The sequence below is a fragment of the Lipotes vexillifer genome, unplaced genomic scaffold (assembly GCF_000442215.2).
Source record: "Lipotes vexillifer unplaced genomic scaffold, Lipotes_vexillifer_v1.1 scaffold185, whole genome shotgun sequence".
NCBI classification, from domain to species: Eukaryota; Metazoa; Chordata; class Mammalia; order Artiodactyla; family Lipotidae; genus Lipotes; species Lipotes vexillifer.
Genome location: NW_006794406.1, coordinates 1,396,149 through 1,402,148, shown reverse-complemented (window position 1 = coordinate 1,402,148; position 6,000 = coordinate 1,396,149). Strand labels below are relative to the sequence as shown.

General features: G+C 43.4%; 1 protein-coding gene across 5 annotated transcripts in view; it reads right to left on the bottom strand.

Annotated features, from left to right (window-relative positions):
* KLHL32 (kelch like family member 32) overlaps positions 1 to 6,000 on the bottom strand; it is a 235,811-nt gene that overhangs the window by 108,285 nt on the left and 121,526 nt on the right. The window contains exon 2 of one of the 5 annotated variants that reach the window (XM_007467194.1): positions 2,187 to 2,357. The exons of the other annotated variants lie outside the window; for them this stretch is intronic. The gene's annotated coding sequence lies outside the window, so the exon portion shown is untranslated. The remainder of the gene's footprint in view (positions 1 to 2,186; positions 2,358 to 6,000) is intronic. 5 annotated transcript variants of the gene reach the window in all.

The window sequence follows — 6,000 nt, the reverse complement described above, 5'->3', positions numbered from 1 at the left end:
CTTGCGGTACGCGGGCCTCTCACTGTTGTGGCCTCTCCCGTTGCGGAGCTCAGGCTCCGGACGCGCAGGCTCAGCGGCCATGGCTCACGCCCCCAGCCACTCTGCAGAATGTGGGATCTTCCCAGACCGGGGCACTAACCCGTGTCCCCTGCATCGGCAGGCGGACTCTTAACCACTGTGACACCAGGGAAGCCCTCGTCTCTTTCCTTACTTCAACCTCATGATCTTCCCGAGGCTCCCACCACCAAGTCTACCAACCCACCTACTCACATCTGTACCAGCACATTTTCCTCTCCTCAACACTCCCCTTGTGCACTAGATCCCACCTCCCTCTGCCTGATACCATCCCCTCTTGTTCCTGCATCATCATCTGTTCTCTTCTACTGGATGATAACTCCCATCAGCATACAAATATGCCATTACAGCTCTTATCTTAAGAAATAAAAATTCCCTCCCTTGAACCCACAGATCCGTCCATGCTCCCCTTCATAACAAAGTTCCTCAGGGAAGCTGTCTATATAAAATGCTGCTGTTTGCTCTGCGCTGCTCTGTCTCAAACCCACTCCTGTTGAGTTTTGTTTCTACTGTTCCTCTAAAAATGCTCTCATCGAGGTCACCAGTGACCCCTAAAACCAATAGCCATTCCTCAATATTTAAACTTACTCAAGCCAACAGCAGTTAGCAAAACTGACTGCTCCTCTTCTGGAGTGATTTCTTCCCTTCCCTCTAGGACGACGCTCCCTTTCTTGGTTTCTTCTACTTCAATAACGAGTCCCTTTCCATCTCCTTCCCAACCTGTAAGCTTTGGAGATGCCCAGAGCTCAGTCCCCAGATCTCTTCTTTCCTCTCTCTACTTACTCCGTGGATGATATCATGGCTTTAAAATTAGCTACACACTGATTACACTCAAATTTGTTTCTCCAGCCCCAAACTCACCCTTGAACTCTAGACTCTGATATTCAAGGGCCTATTCTGTATCACCACTTGGATGTCTAATGGGCAGCTCAAACTCAACGTGCCCCAAACTGATCTCTTCATCCTTTCCACCAATCACCAAACCTGCTCCTACCCCAATCTCACCATTTCAGCAAACAGCAACTCTGAGTTATTTACACTAAAACCCCAGAGTCATTCTTAATTCCTCGTCTTTTCCTCATACCTCACATCTGATCCATCAGCCACTCATTAGCTCTATCTTCAAAATAGTTCCAGAATCCAATCACACTCAGTAGCACTTCCATCCTTATCACTCTAGTCCAACTCACTGTCTTCCCAGATTTACTGCAATAGCCTCCTAACTAGTTGAACTGCTTTCTCCTTGGCCTCCTCGCACTGTTTTTTAATAATATGAATCAAACGGGTGCTTTAAAAACACAAATGAAATTATGTCATTCTGTTATTCAGAACTCTCCGACTCTTTATCTCATTGGGAAAAAAAAAAAATCCAAAGTCTTCACTATATCATATAAGGTTCTTTGAATACGCTGAGCACCTTAGTGTTTACAACTAGCTGTTTTCTCTGCCCAGATCACTCTTCCTCAAGACGTCAGAGAGGCTCACTCTCTCATGTCCTTCAGACGTCTGCCCAGATATCACCTTATCCGAGAGGGCTTCTCCGACCATCCTATGTAAAACAGTGCCCCACTGTCCACCACCCCATTCCCAATCTCCTTACTTTGCTTTATTCTTCTTCACAGCACTTAACATCTCTCAACATAGTACATATTTATTTGTCTATCTGATGATTTTCTGTTCCTCCACTCACTAGGATATAAGATCCAGGAGAGTAGGGACTTGGTCCATTTTGTATACCCAGCACTTAGAACAATGCCAAACAAAAAGCTTTCACTTAATATTGATGAACTTACCTTATAATAATTTATTGATGAATTAATTTATATCTAGACTTTTTAAAATTATTTATTTATGTTTATTTATGGTCTCACCACGTGCAGCATGCAGGATCTTAGTTCCCCAACCAGGGATCAAACCTGTATCCCCTTCATTGGAAGCTCGGAGTCTTAACCACTGGACTGCCAGGAAAGTCCTCTAGATATGTTTTTAAATTCAGAATTAATTTTATTAATTAGCCTAACATGATAGGATAGAGGGAAAAGGACTATATATTTTATTTCTGAACCATTAAAGAAGTGAAAAAGCTAAGTACGTGTGGCAAAAATACCAACACTCATCTTATTCTGAAAATTCTTTATAGCTCCTTTCCTGTCTCGTCAGAGGGAGAAATCTGAATTTCTCCAACTCCTCACGGAGAGAGGTTTTGACTGACATTCAGGAAATTATTGCAGCTCCCTTTACAGAAGCAAGGATGCAGTGTGTTCTTACAGAAGAGGCATGGCCTAAGGCACAGAATGGGGAATAGATGGATTAGAAAGGCTAGTCTTAGCCTTTAAATCCTGTCAGTTGCGCTTATTTCACACAACTGGCATTCATGATAACCTCTAAGGCTCGGTAATGCCTAGCACAAAGACAAATATCACAGAGAGGCAAGATGAATATTCCATTCCACGTGTAACACGTCCAGCGGGCCAACTGGAGAAACCTCACAAGAGAAACCCATACTGGGATTGTTTTTGTCTTTGTTTCTTGTTTTTCGTTCTGTAGTTTTTTTTCATCTCTCATTATAATATAAGTTTTTCTAAAAGATAAAGGGAGTGGTTTGAAAAAAAAAAAAAAAAAAAAAAACCTACCGGAAAAGCTGGGTCTCACTTATAGAAACAGAACCAGCATTTCCAAGTTCCACTTACACAAGCCTTTTAAATTCAGCTTTGTTGCTCTCTGGTGACTGGTTGTCCTCATATATTTTTCCAGAGAATTTGTGCTTGGGCAGAAGAACAAAGGTCCAATCTCCTTATGAGGTATAGTATGGTGAATCTATCTGCTGCCTAGAAGAACTGGGTGAAATTGCCTTCTGCAGAAGGAATGGCTTTCCCCCACATCAGTTTATGGATGACAACTAAGATCACTAAGTTTAAGTGCTGCAGAAACACATACCCATCCACATCCAGTCTGGCACTCACAGCAGAAGAGATGGGAGGAAGGATCATTCCAGGACCACCCACAGGAGGGAACGGTATCCCCTGACGGTTCAGAGCACAGAGTGGTGGAGGAGGAGGCTGACACATCTAGTCACTCATCAGACTGGAGGAGCTTAGCTCAGACAAGCCATCAACAGTGGAAAAGGCAAATGTCTGAATAACAAAAGAGATCAAGAAATGCAGGATATATAAAGCCGAGTGGTCCAGAAAGCAGTGGGGAAGATGAAAACCGCTAAAGCCACCCAACTGGGCTGGGCATTGCCGCTCTCCTCAGCGATGCTCCCCTGCCTGGGTGGAGACAGAGGGGGGGTGGGTCTTCAGATTGGACAAAGAGGTTCTGATGCAATTTCGGGTGGGGCACGGGAGCCTCTTGTTCATAGGCCATCTGTATGCATTATGCTCTCACTGCCACCCACTCACACCTGACCTCCGGGTAACAGAAAACAGGGGGCTGAACTTGAAAGAGGGGAGCTGGACAGTACTAGCTGGGGAGGTAACAATCTCATTACATAAGCTTTTCCTGCAGCTGGTGGCACGCTAGGCCAGGTGAACCGAGGAAAGGTGCACAGCGGACCCCTGCCCCAAATGCTGAGACTCTGCACTCATTTTGATCAACTGTAAGAACTGGTCAGTAGCTGTAGTCAGGGTGACACTGGGTGTGGTGACAAAGTAACAGAGGTGAAAGCCACAACTGCAGTTGAAGGTGGTGGTCTCCAAAGACACCAGTGAGAGTTCCTGCATCAGAATTCAGGCATGAAGGGGTCCACTTGCCTGCCGCAAGGAGGCACTCTTGAAAACTCAGTCCAAAGGTGTCATCTGGCCACCGATCCAAGCAGGGTTGAATCTGCACAATCTCTAATGAAGGCCTTCCAAACTGGAATGAGACTGGGGCTCCTGGTCCCAACGACAATCTCAGGCAGGACATGAGGCCAGACACTCATGAAAGAGGAGTGCAGGAGGTGAGATGAGATTCTGCACAGCCTACGATGAGATGGGCCCTCTCCGCCAGTGCCCAGGCCTCACCGGGCTTGCACTAAGGCAGCATACAGACCCCAGGGCGTTCCTGCCTTCTTATTCAGCTCCTTCTCCCAAATCACCAAGCGACTGTGCATCCTTTTAATTCTGCCTCCTTGTTGCTTTTCTTCTCTTTATTTTCCCTCTCACTTTTACCTTGCTTCTTGGATTAGCCGCTAGTAGGGCCTGTCTTTAATAGCCATGGCAAGTCTCAGTGTGACCTTTTTTCCTGCTTTATGAATAGGTGAGTTGGCATCTTGAAAAAAGTTTTGTATCTCAGCTCTTCAAAGTTATCTTCCTCATTTCTTGCTTTAGGAGATGTTTAAATTACTTACTTCTGGGTTTGTGGATAGAGTAGCCTGAAGGAGTTGAACACGTTAAAGCCAAACAAACAACTATGCACACAGGAACACAAGCACTTTTGAAAGCTCTCATGTAAGTGCAAATTAGCTGTGGCCTAAGGCTATTTGTAAGAATAAATGAGCACATTTCTTCTTCTTTATACTTGTTTCTTTGGGATGTTTTTTTCTGTGTAACATAGAAAAAATGGCAAATTATCACAATTTTGAACTGATAAATCAAAACAAGTAAACTGAATACAACAGCATAAATAATTTTGTTTTTTAATTTTATTTTTTAATTTTATTATTTTTTTGGCTGCATTGAGTCTTCGTTGCTGCGCGTGGGCTTTGCTCTGGTTGCGCTGGGCGGGGGCTACTCTTCATTGCAGTGGCTTCTCTTGTTGTGGAGCACGAGCTCTAGGCGCACGGGCTTCAGTAGTTGTGGCTCGCAGGCTCAGTAGTTGTGGCTCATGGGCTCTAGAGCACAGGCTCAGTAGTTGTGGTGCACAGGCTTAGTTGCTCTGCGGCATGTGGGATCTTCCCGTACCAGGGCTCGAACCCATGTCCCCTGCACTGGCAGGCGGATTCTTAACCACTGTGCCACCACGGAAGCCACAACAGCATAAATAACTTTTATTCAAGACACATAAAACCTTTTGTATAAAGTTCTTCAAGAGACTTCTTATAGACCGAATTTGAACCATAAAATCTAGCTATGAGAAATTGCCATCAATTGAGTTTTTTGCTTCAAAGCCATTACACTAAGGATTTTTTAAACCACAAGGTGGCGCCTGCTTAAAGTAAAAGGATTTTCTAAATTACTCATATACCGCATCTTTATAACAGACACTTTACTTTTAAGAAAAAATAATAATAATTCAAATAAGGATAATAAAGTATATGAATTCTACTTTCTAGATGTATTTATCATTTGGGGAAATGTTCATAAATATTTCTGTTGAAATGCTTGATCCGAGTGACACTGATCAGAATTCAGTAGTTCTCCATAAATCAGGTCCCAATTTATGAATATTAGAAGTTCAAACTTTTTGTCTTTGTATTCAGAAACTCTCATGATGTGGTCCCAACCTAATTTATAAAACTTATTTCCAATTCTGCAACCTTATGTTTCCTCTGCTAAAGCCAACAGCCCATTGTTCTCCACATATAGGCAACACCTTTTTCTCTACCTTGAATGCCCTTCTCCCACTTCTTCAGTCTCTATATGTCAAAACCCTACCCATTCCTCAACATTCAACTGTAAGTCCATTTCCTATATAAAGTGTTGCAAGATTTCCTTCCACCCCAATATGCAATTGGGATTAACCTCCTGGGACTCCAAACCACCAGAGATGTCTGATGAACTAAGCCCATGGGCTCTAGGTCACACCACCTGACTTCAAATCCTGGCTCCTATACTAGCTGGCAGAATGATATTGTGAAAACTACTCAATTACCAGTTGAGTAGTTTCCTCAATGATATGATTAAATTACAATATCTATCTCAAAAGATTGTTTTAAGGACTAGGAAAATGCGTATGTATTATAACAATTGTGTATGGTGTGTAAGCAAAATAGCTTAAACAATC